Source organism: Oenanthe melanoleuca, chromosome 3, assembly GCF_029582105.1.
Source record: "Oenanthe melanoleuca isolate GR-GAL-2019-014 chromosome 3, OMel1.0, whole genome shotgun sequence".
NCBI classification, from domain to species: Eukaryota; Metazoa; Chordata; class Aves; order Passeriformes; family Muscicapidae; genus Oenanthe; species Oenanthe melanoleuca.
In genome coordinates, this window is record NC_079336.1 from 88,939,313 (window position 1) to 88,958,093 (window position 18,781).

Here is an 18,781-nt window from a genome sequence, read left to right on the forward strand (position 1 = left end):
TAGCACCTCCTGTGAGAAGCTCTTTCCAGATCGACTGAATTCTGCTGCAGAGGACCAGGACTGACATTTGAAAAAAGAATTGAAACCTTCTTGGGAACAAAGCACTTGGCTCATTTTATACTAAGAATATCTTTTGTGTAGTTCTTCTGAGCTGTTAGAATGTAATTGACAAAAAGACTGCAAAACACCTCTGTTACTTCCCTTTTATTTTTTGACCTTCACTCCCTCATTTAGACTTTACCAGTTTCGAATAAAATTTCAATTATATATGGCAGTGTTTGCTGCTCTTAATCAGTCCTGATGTTTCTGTATATTTATAAGTAAAATTCTGGGATGTGAATTCTACAGTTCCTAGAGTTCACTGTTTCTGTGACATTAGCCATGAAAAAGCAAAAGTCACTTGAGTACAGAAGTGCACAGCAGCAATCCAGCTTCCAGCTCCTAATATGAACGGGATGGTCATGAACTGTAGCATGGTGGAGGTCATGTAACCTTCAAAGAGTGATTCCCACACCACAATGAAAAGATGCACTGTATTTGAGCAAGGTGGTTTAAGATAAAGCATTTGGCACTGCAAATTGACAAAAAGGATTGGTCTCCTGGCAAAAAAAAAACAAAAAACAAACACCACAGCAGCAATCTCATCTATTGTTCAACAGTTCTGTGTTATCATAAAGCTCACTGCATGTGATCAGTGAATTTTTTGGTCAGAAAGGCTTTGGAGCCCAAGGGCTGGAAGTCTTTTAGGAGCCTAATTACAGCTAGGGCCATTCAACTCCACCTGTTTCATCTGCACCTGAAGCACCTGGACATTCACACAGCTCCAGACAATTGACAAGGGACAATTTTTTTAAATTCTGAATTTTCTTTCTAGTCATTTGTGGCTATTTGCAGGAGGGAGAGCATTTGAAGAGCCCTCAGGAAGGTGACTAAGTGTGGTTTAGTGGAACTTCCCTCCAGGTTACTTAGGACTGATACTGCAACTTTCTAAACATCAAATGCTGCAACCCCACTGTTACTCTTCAGTGTTTTCTCCCAATTAAACAAACGCCTGCCCTAGTTCTCATTTTACCTCTCCTGTTAGTCTACTGCCATATCCACCTAAACAGAAACTGTGAGAAAATAATACAGGGGACTTAGATAATATTCCTCTTCCTAACATGCACTTGTCACTTCGTGGAACAGTTTCTCTCCATAGACTTTACAGCTTTCAGCAGTCGGAATTCTCCCAACCTTCTCCCAAGACAAGGTTGCAGTTGCAATTGAGTGTTCTACATATCTCTTAGGGCACATCATTTTATGCCTCCTACTCCTGTTGAGTTAGTGACAGAGAGAGGGAGGAAAGAAAGGGGAAGAAATTGAGCACCCAGCCAAAAATAGGGCAACCAACATGTCCTTGACTCTGATTTCACCTTTTACCTACATAGATATTGTCATAAGACTGTACACACCTTTGGCAGACATCAGTTTCTTGGAGTGAACAGCCATGTGGTCTTGAATTATGTACTGATTGGAGAGTTTGCAGGAAGCACCAGGAGAAAAAGCTGTGAGAGGGAGAAAACTGAGTTTATGCAGTGGGACAAGCAAAGTCTCAGGTAATAATAGTTCTGAAAATACTGAAATATTTAGCATCTCCTGCTTGCAATAACATCAAGTCAGTATTTGTTCTTTTATTTTAAAAATTAAGAATAGCACAGAATGCAACATGTAAGTGCCAGATTATTCCCAGTTTTCATGTTTCTGAGTACCTGAGAATTATAGCTTGCAATAACTAATGTATGAGCCTTTGATATTGTTGAACTCTGGAGAATAAGAGAGGATCTCACTGTTTAATATCTGATAGAATAAAAAGCATTTGCCTTCTGAAAGATTTAATACAAGAGAGTATTGAGTAACAGTAAAGAGTGTTAATACTATTATTAATGCTAATAGTTTTATTAGATAATATTACAAAGTACTGAAAAATGGATGTTAATATCTCACCTCTTGGTGACACCAGACCTAAGCTGAGCAGTCGAGTTAGGTAAGCAGACTGGATACAGAAAAAGACAGAAGCAGGGCCAAAAGAGGCACCAGACCATGGAACTGAATTGTGTTACACTGACCATGACATCCCACTGAATCTCTAATTCACCAGATTCAGAAAAATTTGTCTCTGTGTCTGACCTAAGTTCATTAACCCAGAAAAAGAAGCCAAGAAGCAGATAAGCATTTACTTCTTTTAATTTTTAACCGGTCAGTGTGGCTAAGATAGATAATTTTCTTTCAAGCTGCTTCCAAACAAAAATATTGTTTCTTTCTCAAAACTCTCTAATTTCCTAACAGACAGAATTTGTAGATGGAAAGCTACTAGCACATAGTATCAAAAAATCAACAGAAAACTGGAGATCAGAAATCTAATGTAGCTGATATTCCATCCAAAGACCCAGAATGACCCTTACACTAAGATAATCAGCCCATCCAACTCTATCCAGATTTGGTTTTCTGAGCCCTCAAAATAAATGATTCTTTCATTGTTCATGTCTCCAATGTACAATTTAAGCTAATAACTTTGTTTCATAGCTTTTATTGTGTTTTGAAAGAATAGGAGACCTCGAGTTGAGAGTCTGGGAATCAATCCTTCTAATCTCAGTTTGGCTGCATCCTATGTTGCTTTTTCTTATCTCTTGCCTACCAAAGTGAGCTAGTGATACAAACTGCTTTTAACTGCCAAGGAGCTTGAATACATTCAATTTATGCTGTCATCTTTTGAACAAGCACCATAAGAAAGAGCAGGACAGAACACCTGATGCTGGATTTGTTACCTCACTTAGCATTATTCCCTGATGTATTCCTGCAAGTGACTCTAAGTCTGCCAGAAGGGCACTGACATGAAGACTTGATGCCAACAGCTGGTCCGGGAGCAGCAGCACATCCCAACATGACCAGCTGAAGAATGAGGCTGTTCAGCTCCAGGGCCACCCATTCTGATTGTGCATGGAACACACAGGCACAGCCAGAGTGCTTCCACCAGCTCACAAGCAGGTGCAGAGACATCAGCAGAAATGGTGATGCCACGTTTGCTGTGAAGAATGGAGAACTTGGTGCAGCATTCTGAGCAAACTGCATTTATCTCTTGTCTCAATTAAACTGCATAAATAGTACGGGTACCACTATGGAATCTGGTACTGAAGCAGACAAATACAAAGCTGACAATCATGAGCCTTTACATGTCCAATTTTATTTAGGGAAACCCCTCATGGATGTCAATGCCATAATGAAGAAATAAAATAGTTAAAATCAGTACGATTCTATTTCAAGAATCAGTATTCTGATTTCAAGTATCAGTATTTCAAGTATCAGTATTATTTTTTTCTTATGTGCTTGAGACATGTAGTTGTTCACTCCAAAACTTCTAAAAACAATTTTTTTTCATTAATTTTGCCAATTGTGCTGTAACCTCCTGCTGGCAAAAACAACAGGAACAAGCTCTTCAGTAACATCCAGCACTATCCCTAGCTGGTTTAAAGTGGGGTTGTTCTCCTGAGTTCAAGCAATGGCAATGCCCTAAATCACAGCAGCTATAGGCTCTTGTTGCTAAAGGAAAGAAAAAAATTATTTTTGGGTAAATTACCCAAATCTTTCCCTGACTGGCAGTGACAAGCTGATTTCAATATATGCAGTGAAAAAGCATGGCAGAAGAATGAAGTGATAATCTAAAAAACATCCAAATATTAAAAAGGGAGGGAAAATCCATTTATAAAAAGAACGTTCTTCTCAAAATGAATAACTGCCCCAAATTTGAAATGCTAAAGATATACAAGGCACTAGTAGTTTAATCTAATTTTTGTCTTTCAAAAAATCTAACTCTATGCTGCATCCAGAAAATTACTGACATTGTGCAATAAGCAACATTGTGGTTATTCCTATGTAAGGAAAGAGAAATAAAGCAAATTCCTTTCTTAGCCAGAGACTTTCTGTTGAACTTTGGCAAGTTATTCTGTGTTTTCGTGTCTCAATCTCTCTGAACAGAGGACAAGAAAAAGCACATCCCTTTCTCAAAGAAAAGGCTTTAAGGGCAAAAACAATGAAAAGGGGAGACTTAGGGGGTGTCCAGCTAAGTATTTCCCACCATTACAGAGGGACATCTTATTTGAGATCTCTGGAAGTTTACACTTTCAAACAATTTTTCTTATGTTTTCTTTGAACAACATCAAACTGAAGGAAATGGGAAATAGAAATCTACTGGGAATTTTAAGTAGTCCTGTTAAGAGGCTCTGTTGATGGTGCAAACACACGTCAAGTCAAATTGAAACAGCCCTTTTGTGTGCTGCAAAGACAGGCAATGCTCTTAAGCCCATTTCTGAACAGAATCCAAGTTTCTGTATTTTCTGCTGCCTTACACAGATCTCATTTGCTGCAACATTCAGCAAATTGCTTGATCCAAGTTTTCAACGTTTCAGAGTTTCAACATTTTCTATATATGAGTGCAGATCTATCTACAGAAAGTTGCCTGCTTTTGAAAACCTTTCCAAACTCTGAGGACTATTGTACTTCCAATACATTTGCATCTTGTTTCTACACATGAGGAAAGATCTCCAGGAAACCAGGACCCAAGAACAAATAATGAAGAACAGAGACAACCCTCTCACAGTGACTCCTTTTTATTTCCAACTTTATGATGACTTTCCTAGCAATTTATTGTAGTCCTGAATGTGTACTTGTGTGATGACTAATTTGCCTAGTTTCCACTGATTGAATTGCAAGAGATTACCTCTGCACATCATATCTGGAGAATATATCATGTCTAGAGGTAAAATGTCATACATTAATCCAGTTGTAGCAGTATTAAAACTTGACTGATACACAATGACAGTGATAAAACATGTCTGTTCCATGCAGCTTAAAACCAAAAATATGTTTTTGAAAACCACAGGAGGTGATTTTGCCTCTCACCAGACTGCTGATTCAAAGCCACTCTTTTTGTCTCTTACTGGGGTAAAAGTCTGTTCTCTGTAACAGGTCAATTATTTTATTCTTTAAAGTCTAATATAGTTGCAGAGCTGCTATACTGATAAGAGTTTATACCACTGCTAAACTGCTAATTCCTACAAGTGGGAATATGGGCTTGGAGAAGGTACAGTTGAACAGCATTTCTGAAAAGGGAAGTTTAGGGCAGAACAGCTTTCCAGCAGCTCTTCCACAGGTGCTTGGCAAAGATCCTGAACAGGAATGCTGTTTGTCTAAATTGAGACAGTGAGATATAGAAGGACTTAATCTACTTTACATTGTTTCAATAATAAAATATTTTTAGTCATGTCATAATATTTAAGCTGTTATTCCAGAACTGGAGCACTTAGTCACTTTTCAAGTAATAGTGTGAATACTTACTGCTACTTTTGAGACTCATGTGTCCTCTGAAAGGTCCCATCAAGGAGTATGTAGGCACCATGGTTAGCTGGGACCCTTGGCAGGGAAGGAAAATATACTGGTTATGCATTAATGAAAACATTAAGAGTTATTATTACCTGTCTGCAGGTCCTTATGGGAAATATTGAAGAATTGTCTCCTGGACAGAAAGACACATTAAAATTGATACAGGTATGGAAAGGCTGGAACTTTAGAATTTACTTTCCCTGCCAGATTTCTTCTGTTTGGTTTAATCTCACAGTTAATAGGACCCTTTAGACCAGATACTTTGAGAGAAAATTCTGTTACAACAGCATTAGCAGGGCAATTTTCTACAGGCCACAAAAATGAGCCATGGCATTGTGCAAAGGTCACATATTTTGCAATCTGAAAGATCATCTCTGCTAAACATTTTCGAGGCAAAAGAAGGATCAGCTCTGTCTGTTACTGTGCTGCATGTGCCCAAGGGAAGCAGTGGGGAAAAAAAGCACAGCATTGAAGATTTTCTGAAGATGCTCCACAAAAGAGTATAGGCTCACCTCACAAAAGCCAGACCTAGAAAAGCCAGGCCCAACACAGCAAAGAAAGTTAACAAGCCCAGCTCATTTTGAATTAAGGGCAGGTTGCAAGAAGACAAATTCCACTACACAGAATTCCACCTATTTCATGAAGAAATGTTGTACTGCTGACAGATTGATTTATCTCAGACAAGTAACAGGGTAAATTTTACAGCTAACAGGTAAAATTTAACAGCTGGAAGGGCCAAGTCTCAATTTCCAAAGCCACATAAGTTCACAGGAGTCAGACTGACACAGACTCATAGGAAATCCAGAAGATTGCAGTCCCTACCTATCAAGTGGTACAGTTTTCAACCCAATCATGTTCCTAACTCCCACTAAAACCAAGGAAAAGTTGGAATCTTAATTTGAAAGTCTGATCATGGAGGCAAACTTCAGCCCTCATTTTTAACTTACTTTCATCTTAGTGAAACTATTTGTCTTTATGCAAAAGTTCCAGCAATAATTTTAACTGTAATTTAAATAGGCTGTCTTCAGTTTAAAGACTGATTTTGATTCATCTTAAACCTACTCCCTGTTAATGTGAAGCAAGCCAGTAGCACTGCAATGTGCATACATAATCTTCTCCACCAGATAAATCTTATCACTTTAAACCCACACATAAAATTCCATGCTTCTTAGGCAGATAAGTCAACTGGCATACAGGAACCTAGTGCTCAGTAGCTTTATACTCCAAAGGGTTGTCTGGCAGCTGAAGTTGCTTAATTGTGAACTTGGATTTGCCTGATTTGATTTGACAGTTGTAAAGGAAATATCTCCTTAGAGATGATCCTGAATGTCAAAGGACATACCAAGTGTCATCAGAACTGGAAAAATCAATACAATTCTTTCTTTGGTTTCAAGGCAACATGGTAATTTGGGGGAGGAACCAGGAGTGTCTGTCCCTTTAACTATGAAACCTTTTTTTTTGTCCTCATACACATACTGCAGAATAACTTTTGGTTTCAAAGGCATTGCTGCAAGTTCACAAACCATATGTTTACATCTTTAAGCAAAATCTAAGGGCAAGAGACTTTAGTCAGGTTTTAGATCTTCATTTGATGACACCTGAAAAAGAGGCTGTTTCTTTCAGAGAGTGCACTCTAGGTCTGAAATTCAGCCCTCACACTGGGAGCTTAGTTTCTAACAAAATCACCTGTCTAGAATGGCCTTCTTAAAGATAAAAGGATGCAGGTAACAGAGAGCATTAGGCAGTGTTCTGAGAAAACAAAGGCTGGAAAGGTTATGAACAGTGCTGTTCTATTTTTTTTATCAGATTCTCTGCCACTTAGACATAGAATAAAAATGCTATGAAATAAATGGAAGCAGAGTAAACTTTATTATTTTTCCTATGTGCTCATATTTCTAATTGTCATGGGTCCCTAAGTTAATAAAATCATCAAAAGGTCATCTTTTTTTTTTTTTGTCTTTTGAAAACATCCTTCTGTAGTCACAACAGGATATGGGCAAAGGAAGTTACTGCTCTCAAATCCAAGGTAACACATCAAAATATTTGGTTATTTTTTAAATGCTATTTATTTAGTTGTATTCCTTAAGCATTTTTAGTAATGTTTTGGAAAATAGTGGAACTTAATCATAGTTTCATATATACTGGCTAAAGATCTAAAAACAAATTAGTCTAGCTACATCTCATATATTACTAATAATAATTTTGATTTTTTGTTTTGAAATAGAAATTATCTCTGGCTTTTTCTTTGCTTCTTTTGGCTTTCTTGTTAATGTCAAACATCTTTGAAAGGCATGAAAAGTAGAAGAATATTATATTGAAAAGAGGTCTTAACCACAATCAACTTTAGGACAGAGTAATTCTTTATCTTCCTGTGTCCAATCCTACCATTTCAGCTCAATTACTCTACGATTATTTGAAGTAGAAAAACATCAGTGGGAAACTGCTGTGAGTGAGGACAGATAAAATGGAAGAAGTGTGTATCAAAAATTGTAACTCTTTGGCAAAAGCACGTTTGATTTAATAAGTGCTTGCTATGTGGAACCCATGATGCTGGCAACAAACAGTTGCTGTGATGGAACAAAGTCACAGTAATGGCACATCTTTAATTAACCAGTCCCTTACAGGAGCATTTTCAGCAGTTGACTCATGCCAGAATGTTGCTGCTGTTGTTTGAACTCTGGTGACTTCCTGAAGTCTCAATCAGTTTACTGTCCCAGGCCCTGTACAAACAGTCAGGCACTCATTAGCAGACCCAAGAAGTTTATAACTGAAGTTTGCAAACCAGATAAAGAGTAGTTAGGGGGAAGAAAAGGCATTGTCTTTGTTGTAGAGACTGAAAAAGTTGGCTTTGTTCATTGTAAAGATGAACAAATGTAATGGCAAAAAAAAATGCAACTTGATTTTCTCAGTATCAGACCTGTGAATAAACCTCAGGACATCTACTTTTAACTTTGTTGGAATATGCAGAATTTTCATTCTAATAAGAAGAAAGACTGCATAGATTTTTATCTGCAGCCATGTTTGACTTAGGGAACCCTACAATCTCCCAGGAATGGTGTGTTTCCCCATAGAAAGCCAGAAGAAAAGTAAATTATTTTGGCAAGAAGTATTTTGAAAACTAGTCAGATGATAGTTCAGGTTCTGAAGACCCTTTGGGGTGATCAGCATCACGCATGGAGGCAGAGCGTAGGCAAGGTGATGCCACTGGCAACATCCTCCAGTTAACTGCAAGATCAGGTCTTCAGGGATGAACACCCTTTTCCAGAGCAAAGTGTCTGATAGTGTAACAAGGGAAGTGTCTGGCAGAGTTTCTGAATGTGAAAAGTTCTTTCTCTTAGAAGCAGACATTTGTCAATGTTCCTTACAAGATAAAGTCCTGTGGGCTTTACACACAGGCTTTGAAAAGCCAGGCCTTAGCACTACTTTCAAAATAGTTCAGCACCAATTTAGCTGCTATTATTTCTGACTTTTCTTAGAATTGAAACAAGCAGCATTTGAAAATACGGTGTTCATTTTTGTGAAGTTTTTAATTTGAGCCATAGCAGACTGAGATAGAGCAAAGTTTCTGCCTCACCTCTGCTTTAACTCAAGTTCAGCAGCAGAAACTGTTGTGTTTTGGCATAATTTTAGAATAGAGGAATTTTTTAATCCATCATGATTTATGACCAGCTCTGTTAAATCTGTGTAAGACACAGTAGGGGATCTATACCACACACTCAATACTTACCTACACAACTGTAAATTAAGCCCTGATCTTTGCAGCCATTAGGTGAGGGAACAAGACCCAGACATAGCAAGGACTCATTTCTATTTAATGATTTGTTTTGTTGTCAACAGAGTCTCCAATTTCTTTGTGTTTCCTGCATTTCTGTAACACCTGAATCTGTTTCCCTACAGAAACACTGCAGCAGTAAATTTCATTTGTCCCCAGCTGCTTTAATTTTACTGGATTATAATAAATCAGTTCAATTGGTTAGTGTTATGCTTTGTTATTTTACATCTATGCACAGTTCTTTCAACAGGAGACACAGACTGTAAATTACATGTGAGAAAAAATCAGGTCTTTTTTATAACAGAGAGATAGATGCTAAAATGCTCTATCTGTTGGTTTGTATTTTATAGCAGTCGTACTTATTGAATATAAACCACAACACAGCTAAAAAGGTGATGGTAAAAGTCCTGAATGGAAGTTAGAGGAAATGGAGATGCTTTTTTTCACATTTTCAATAATTACAATGCACAGATAGGAAATGACCTTGCTATTGGTATTCACAGAAAACAAAACCAACTCTTTGTGAATATTTTAAATTATCTATAACAAAATAGATTCTTACATGCAGCTAAGCATTTGCTGCTGTGAGAGGATCATTCTCCAAAAATAGGGATTTGGTTCTGAAGCTTTGTACTTGTCTCCAGTAAGCTGCTGAGCAGCATCAGCTCCCGGATTTGAGGGCTCTGTGTGTTGAAAAATTTGGCTCTCAGTACAAAAGTTAGTGACAAGTGCAGTTTATAAGAAGGTTCCAGTCTAGTCTCCTGTGCTATTATTCTCTATTGACAGAATATCCTCTTTCACATAGTTGTATTTTCAGATTCATCTCCACATACTACATTGGATAGAGATTTGGGAGTACCTGAGGCCATTCCCACTGATGAGAATGTGGAAAGTTTAGAATATTTCTGAAACAGGAACAGATTTTATCATACCTATTAAGCAATGGCATTTATGCTTGAAATAGGAGCTTAGGGGAAATAGAGTAAACTAGGGTAAAAAGGAGTGGACCTTTATGCACAGGAATGCAGAGATACAAGTCTAAGATATGCATTTGGCATTCAGACCCAAATAATAGACATGCATTATTTTTCAGCATCCTAAAATCCACATTAATTTCCTAGTGGACTGGAATTACTCTGGGTCCATGTCTCAATACCTGCAGAATCCTGAACCTTGTCAGGTTCCTTGTCAGGCATCAGCTATGGAAGCAGCATTTACAAACTTAATCCAGAACATTAAAATAAACCCAGATTGACTATTGCTTGGGCAGGACTTTAAAGCTGGTCCAAAGATTTCCAGAAAAATAGGATTTTTTGGGCATTGTTTGTTGGTTTGTCAAAGCAGAAATATTTTGCAGAGAAAGCACAAGGTTTCTCTGAATTCATAACTAAGGAATGCTGCCAGCTGCAGGAGAGCAGAGGCTCCCAAGGCTCAGTCACACCATATGGTCTCCCCTCTGTTAGGGCTGCAGCCAGTCCAACACTTGCTGTTTCTAGGCCCACCAGCTTTGTGGAAGTAGCAGGACCATCCTCTCTCTTGTGAACCCCAAAACTACATTTGGCCTTCCTGCTGAGCAGCATGAAACCTGAGACCTTTGGGAACTCAGCTTATGCCAAATCTCTGATTCTTGAAGCCCTGGGAGACCCTCCCCTGGGTATCTTGGGACTCAGTCTGGTACAAATTGCTAAAAGAATGTGAAGATCTGCAAGCCCTGGAATCCAGGAATCAAGACAGACCCTCCAGATTCAGCCAATTAAAAAATAAAAAAGAATGTAAAGGCACAAACAGAGGGGTTCTAACATTTATTCTATTAAGGCACCATTTCTTTTCCTTAGTTTTGGAACTTCCTGTGGAACAGTTCTGTTACTCAACTGCCTCTACTAAAGCTTCTCATACTTGTATGGGATGAACAGGATGATAACTGTATTTTGTGGTATTTATTTATCTGATATCATAAGCCATGTGATTAACTGTTAAGGGCTGGAGGCAAATTAAGCAACTGTTACAGTTACATAAGTGATACCCTAGCAAGCCCCTGTGAAGATACAGATGAACCCAAACCCAGGCCTTCCTCCCACTGATCATGGGATCCAGTTTTAGCAGTGTGCCTGTCAGCTGCAAGGGCCCTCAGCAGAGCAAAGACACTCCTGCTCAAATGCCTTTGCTGTCACTGGGTGGTATCCACCTGTACCTACAGCGAAAACATGGAGAAGCAAGGAGAGATGGATGAAAGCAAAAAGATCAAGGCAGTCCTTCATCAAATTTCTTTGATGTGTAAGGGAGGTGATACAGTTTGGGTGTCTATACAGGCAGAAAAATAAGAACAGGAGACAAATAATAAGAAAACCATAAAAGCATGTGGAAAAATTAAGACTCTGCTCTTTGTTCTCTATCTCTTGTCATTAGCAAAACAGAACATGGCATAACTGGTGATGTGTATTAGGAGGATGTCTTTCTTTTTATAAGTGCTCAGACATTTTCACCCCTGCATGTAATTTCTGCATACAGATCAATTATTTCTTCTCATCTAAGACAGATACATAATTTCCTAGTAACACTTTCAAGATTCTGAAATAAATAGAAAGAGCACCTTAATTGTATCAGTCCTTTTATCCCAATTAAACATCTGTGGGCTGCTCAAGCACTGATTAGCCCTTACTCTTGCCCTGCAGGATAAAGAATGACTCCTATTGGGCTTCTCATTGGCCAGAGCTCATCTGCAAATTGTTATCATTTACACAGCATCCAAATGAAAGAACTTGACAGCAAGGAGCCTATTCATTAATATATAAACTGTAGTTGATGAAGCACAAATTACATGATTGCCCAAGAAACTAACTGAGCTACCTCTCAAGTACACAGCCATGCTGTGGAAGCTCATGGATTTCAGTGGGCAACACAGTCAAGTACTTATTTTAATAAAGGCAGGAACACATTTCTGGGTTTCTAAAATAAGCAAGCTGTAAGTGAAACACTTCACATTTATCAACAAGAAAAATGGCCCCTTCCTGGGCAGGTAAAATCAAGATATAAATAAATTTATTCTGTCTCTGCTGATGGATATGAGCTTGCAGCTGGCACTTTACTTCAGTTATTTTAAACTCCTTTGAAAATTCAAGCCCTGAAATCCCATCTACCCCCATCTCCTCCCGTTTGTTCAGAAAATCTGTTTTTCTTCTTATCAGAGAGAACACTGACTCTTTAACAGGATGGGTACAATACAGTCTCTCCCTTCTATCAATGCCCAAGACTCACCCTGGAGGTGCTCTACACCTTGGAGAATCCCTTTCTCTACTGCCTGGGAGGTTTGTGGCAGCATCCAGCCAAGGATGTGCAGCTTGCTCCATCAGCATGCTCTGCTCTCCCCCAGAGCATGCAAACATTTTCTCTCTATTCCCCAAGAAGGAGGTCGAGTGCTGTGGCAATGGAAATTTTCTTGAGCTTCAAATTGCTGTGAAAGGTTCTGCTGTAGTGACTGTACAGCAATGTACTATCTGTCAGATTTTAGGAATATGTTTATAATTAGTGCCTAACTTAGAGAATCAAAGACCACAATGTGTGCCTTTCCCCCTTCCAATCTGTTTTGTCTAGTTAAACCAGAGATTTAAAGTTTTTCAGGGCAATAGTTGTCCTTCACTCTGTGCAGACATGCCTCAAAAATTAAGTCTTGATCTGCCACGTTTAAGCACTAGCCTGGCACAGCCAGTAAGTCACGAGAAACAATTTAAGTACAAATAAGCACTGAAACATGAGATGGGTGCTGCTGGAAAACCCTGAGGTTTATGTGTCCACCACACTGGTCAGCCTAAGATTGCAGGCCATTTTCCCCCAAAGGGCTGAGAAAGGAAAAAGGGGAAGTATTGTGCTCTTCTCCTGTCCTTAGATTTTCCCAGACATCTACTTATGGCCAGTACTGGAGACATATCTGACCAAACGCACTTCTAGTCAGATGCAGGGCCACAGTGGTAAAGTGTTTTGCCACTTTACAGCCTTCCTATAAACAATATAATTTACAATGGAAGTTATAAATGAGAGAAAACTATTCAGACTCAGTTTCTTCTGTCATTATAGCTTGGCTGATAACTCTTCTCCATTGTTTTAAGCAATGTAAAGCCACAGGCTGCATCAGGGCCCCTGACCTACAAACAGGAGGAACCCCAACTCTACGAGTCTTGTATGTTTTATTTACTATTTGATCTCCTCCTGCCTATAAAGGCTGAAACTGCAAATAGTGCCCAGTAGGAAAAAACCCCAAACCACCACAGAATAGAGCAAATTCACTCTAAATTAGCAGGCCTTCACGTGACTTATTCTGTTGATTTTATCCTAGTTTACATGCCAACGTATGGCAGAACATGTGTGATCTACATTAATTTAGAATTAAGAATGTACCTTAAAAAAAGAAGTTAAATAAAAAGATTGAAAAGAGCGCAGAAAGGAATATTTAACTAGAGCAGCTGGTAATTGCTATCTCTTCTCCCTTGAGTTTTAGATTTTTTTTCCATTACCTGACTGTATTTCCACCGCTCATGCACATGCTTTAACTTTTTTTACATGACATGACATTAGAATATTATTGCCTGACAAAGCAAGAAATTTTGAAGCCAACTTCTGTTCTGTACAGTGAAGAATTGCTGAATTTCCCCCCTTTTTGTCAAGCATAAAGCACTGTAATATAAAACCAGTGTTCAGAACAATTTCTGAAACCACACTATTGCATGAATGAACTACGTAAATAAGTCTATCATTTATTTTGTCAGGATTTCCATACAAAAATAATTTCATCCTTTTAAATCTTCATGCTGTTTAGTATTATAGTATTATTCCTATTTCCCATTTTTCAACCTCCAGAACTGTAAGCCATCACTGATGTACCATGTGGTAGGTCAAAGGTGACCATCTTGAACATGAGATCTTCACAAGGAACTGCAGTTCCCGTTTGAAACCTGCTGGCTCACAGCAGTGAGCTACAAGTTTCCACAGTTCACAGAGGTAATACGGCCCCTTCCTGCAGCAGCTGCACCAGATAGAAATAACAGACTCATGGCTGAAGAGGAGAAAGAGAAAACTGGGAACTTCTTCTTTTCTGTATGTCATGTCAGGGGCATGCTGTGCTCTTGGCAGGGTGGCCAGGAAGCTCAGCCCGGCACCTTCAGCACTGGTGAGGCACAAGCAGTGTCAGGTGTCACAAAGCAAAGTCACCATCAGCCACAGTTGTGGCCACAGCACACATGGGAGAGGGAAGCACTGGAAATTCCAGCAAACTAGAAGATTCTTCAGGATAGACAGAAAGCTCCTGGTGGCCAAAATCCAATAAAAAGCCCTGCTCCATCTAGTCATAAAGCCTCTAGCACAAGGATTGCAGGAACAGTGATGCTTCTGTTCCTAAATGCCAAGAACAAAACCCACATGAGGCTGCATGAAGCACGATTCAGGGGATAGCTACAGAGCCAGTACAAGGCACTGAGGGTACAAGCACTGTCTGTTCAAGAAGCTGAGCTTTCTGTGACATATGTCAATAAAATAATGTTCCTTTTTATCAGAACAGCAGTCCATCTAGTTCAGCATCCTACCACCAGGATACTGCCTTTGAAGTACCTAAAAAAACCCTTCAGCAAGTGAATACATAACCCAATCTGTTCTTGTTCTCATACTACATCTTCTAACACCCAAAAGTTACCTTCTGAGAGATTAATTATTCTTCCCAGTGAGTCTATTAGAATTTGTTATGGAGTAGCAATTAAAAGGATGAGAAACAAGATCTCAGTATTTATCAATACATTTTTGTACTAGCAAACACTTCAGCAGCTGCCTTGAAAGCATTTCAATTCCTCTGAAGTGGCAAGCAGCATTAACTCAGCATTTTAAAATTTTCCAGATACTCCTGTGAACTGTATACTATGACACTTCAACTAATGATGCCAAATTAACAACTTCAAAGTTTTAAATTAAAGAACTAAAGACAGCCACTGATGTCTAAATGTGCTGAGACAAAATTAAACCTGTAATTTACAGCCAAATTCTCCAAAGATGTACAGTCACAAAGTTAATATGGAATTGTAGGACAGGGGAAAATATGTTATCAGATATTAATGATAAACTCAGCCAAGGCTGAGACCAGCAAAATTTTGGGAGAATTAAATGTGACAAAGTTATCATCATATGTTTGTGAAATCTTGGCTTAATCAGCTATTGCAGATTAAAAGAATTATATTTTATGTGTCTTTCCTGAGTGACAAACACAAAATCTTTCAGTAGGATTTAACTTCCCATGCAGAATGGAGCCAAACTGTTGTAAATAACTAAAAGAGTTAAGATTTTCTCATTATCTTAATGGATCAGGCTGCCAGCACCAGCCAGACCTTGAAGTCTATTTACCTAGCTGCACCTGTGTATTCCTTGGTGCGTCTCAAAAAAAGATCTCTGGACTCTGCATTTTTGGGCAACTGCAGCTCTTCATGTATGAATGAGCATTGTTTCTATAACTTCTTAGCCATTCCATTTATTTAGATGGGAACTTCTTTATATTGTTGCAATTTCTTAATATTTTCATACTATGCTAGTCCAGAAGTATCAGGACACCTTTTTGCATATATTAATTTATTTGTAATTCATTTTTTAAAATAGCAGAGAGGAAAAACACCCCATAAAACCTGTTTTGTGATTTTCAATCACAATTGTAAATTTGGTTCCTACTCCAGCCCCCACTAAAGTCCACAATGATGTTGACATTGGCCTCAATAAAGTCACAATTTGATCCTCTAGAAGCTCACAGGTGTTTCCAAGCAGAAGGTATGAAGAAATATGGGCATGTATGTGCATGTTTGTGAGAGCAACAGAGAGGCCACACCTCTGCCTTGTATTCTAAAACTATGTACTCAAGTAGTTTCTTCAAATAACATGAGGGCATGGCTGAAAGGGGCTTTGTTGACTGCTAAAAACTTAACAAAATGAACTCTTCAAAATGTGCAGCTCTACTGGACCCTTGCAACTAAACTTATTTCCTGAAAAAAAAAGACACTTTCTGCTAGCAGTTAATTGAAAAAGAAAAAGTATCTGATTACAATGAGTCTCTCTGAAGGAGGTCTGAGGATCTTCAGAGGCACAAACATTTGCCAGGTGGTACCGACTAAGCTACTACAGCAAAACATTGGCTGGCTTCGTTATGGAGACTCAGTCTGCTTCTCAGTGAATGACCTGCAGTGGTGTGGGACAGTTTTCTGGTTTTTATGTGTGATGAAATGGTGCAAGGCACAGGTTAGATCAGAAAGCAAGCAGAGCATTCAGTAGGAGAGAACAACATTGTTTAAAACTACAGCACCATGAAGCTAACAGGCTCTACTGACAAGGGATTTTTATTTCTTTTTTATTATTATTATTATTTTCACTGTGCAAGCAAGAGCATTCCTGTTACAAGGCGAAATTAGTTAACAGAGCAAGATCATAGAGCATAGTGGGGGAGCCCTGCTGTTGCTTGCAGAAAGAACGTCAGAAGTGAAAGGAGGAGGTATTAAATGCAATTCCCTGCTGCTCGCTCTCTCAAGGCACCGGCAGCTCTCCACTGGAGGCCTGCTGGCTGCAATCAAAGCTTGCCCTGAGAGACCTTCTCCACCACAAAGCTGCAAGCACCAGCAACACACCAGACTACAAAGCTCCTGCTAAATCTCAGCACAGTCCTGGAAGCCTTACGTGAAGGAGGATCCTCGGTTCTGCTGTTCCCACAGATTTCACGGGATCACAAGCACTGGAAGTGGGAAGGGACCTCTGGAGGTTATTTGGTCCAGCCTCCTGCTCAAGCAGGGCCACCCAGGGCTGGAGCCAGAGTTGTGGAATGCCTCCTAGGAGCAGGGACAGCTCACCAGGCAACCTGTGCCTGTGCTGTGTCAGCCTCCCAGGGGCAGGGATTCCCAGTGTCCAGGGAGTGCCTGCTGAGTGCCCATGGCCCCTGGTGTCACTGGCACCCCTTGGAAGGGCTCTGCTCCTGGCTCCCCGCCCACTGCCCGGGGAACAGCTACCCTGCAGGCTGGGCGAGCAGGGGGAGAGGGGAGGAGGGAGCCAGCTGAGGTGCCATCCATCCATCATCCATCCATCCATCCACCCATCCATCCATCCATCCATCCATCCATCATCCATCCATCCATCCATCATTCATCCATCCATCCATCATCCATCCATCCATCCATCCATCCATCCATCCATCCATCCATCCATCCATCCTCCCGCCCTCCCACCCGTCCCCCTCCCATCCTCCCGTTCCCGGGCCGTTCCCCAGCCCCAGCCGCAGCAGTGCTGGCGGTGCTGGCGGGGCACTCGGGGCCGCTCCGGGCGCTGCTGTTTTTAGCTCTGCCGCGCTATTTTTGGAGGCGAGCGCGGCTCCGGCTCTGCAGCCGGGGCTGGCGGCGCTCGCACACGGCAGAGGCGCCCACGGCACATCCCTGCGCATGGAGCATCGTGGGCTCCAGCGCGGGGCTCAGCCCCCCAGGCCGGCTCAGCGGGACCTGAGGGGCAGCTGCCCCAAAAATCTGGGGTGTGAGCAGAGCCAGAGTGACCAGGAGCGCGATACTGGCGGTCAGCAGGCGCTGGGAGGGCTCAGTGCCTTCCTGAGCACCTCTTGGAAGGTGGCACAAAAAACTAGGCCTGAAAGCAGGAATGCTCCCCACACATTTCTGTTCAGAGTGATGTTAATGATGTAATTGAGATGAACACTTGAAGCATAAGTATCAGTCCTAAAAGTGCTTAGCTATCAATGCTCAGCCTTCGGAGCTATCTTAGAAGCAGGCATTGTTGTGGGAGCTCATCAGCTTTTCTGAGAGCATGCACTCACCCTGAAGGGCATGTCCTCTCTTTCCTTGCTGCGTTGAATTCACATTAAACTTCAAGGGAGCCACGTGTGTGTAATGAACCGGCGCATAGCCCAGAGCATGCACTCTCTATCTCCGGCCTCCATTATCTGCATTAAGTGACCAGAGGATAAGTTAAGCCTCATGTGAGCACTACCCTGATATTTCCTCCAGTTCTTTAACAATGTGTTTATCCAGAGCTCTGTGTCCACTCCCTGTTAAGAAGCTGTTGAGGAGCTGTGTGGCAGTGCAGAGCTGGAACTGAAGAAACCTCAGTGGAGGAATACAGGTCACAGGGTCAGGCAAAAGCTTTATACCAAAGGAAAGCATAGCCTCATGTAAATTTGAAGCAAATTCTTCATGGGATTTTTAGCAGGGATAAAATCTGGCCTTTTTAGAGCCCAGATAGTGTTTTAGCACTTCACCTGAATGAGTATTTTAATTAACAGGCAGTTGTAGTACACCCCTACTTATTGTGCCCGAGCCACTGAAGAGGGACTGTTTGTTTTAGCCAGTAGGCTTCACCCACTATAGAGTAAGAAGTGAGGAAGGGCACTCTGAGTAGAACATACCTATCATTGGTGCTCCTTGCGTATACCTAAAGAGGTTTAAACATCAATACCCTGCTCCAGAAAAGAGTATAAGTTGTAGTACATAAATTGTTGAAGTGCCTTGCCATTTTCTTATGTAGAGAGTGACCTGTTGTTCCAGAGTCATCCTAGGAGGCCCCTCTTTGAAAGCCATCCTCAGCCCA

The 18,781-nt window shown here is 40.4% G+C and overlaps 1 protein-coding gene across 1 annotated transcript in view; it reads right to left on the reverse strand.

The window, feature by feature from the left end:
• LOC130251579 (spermatogenesis-associated protein 7 homolog) overlaps positions 1–16,918 on the reverse strand; it is a 47,702-nt gene extending 30,784 nt beyond the window's left edge. The window contains exons 1-3 of the mRNA XM_056488307.1: positions 16,877–16,918; positions 5,371–5,445; positions 1,452–1,544 (exon numbers count right to left, since the gene is read on the reverse strand). The gene's annotated coding sequence lies outside the window, so the exon portion shown is untranslated. The remainder of the gene's footprint in view (positions 1–1,451; positions 1,545–5,370; positions 5,446–16,876) is intronic.
• Positions 16,919–18,781: the final 1,863 nt, after the last annotated feature.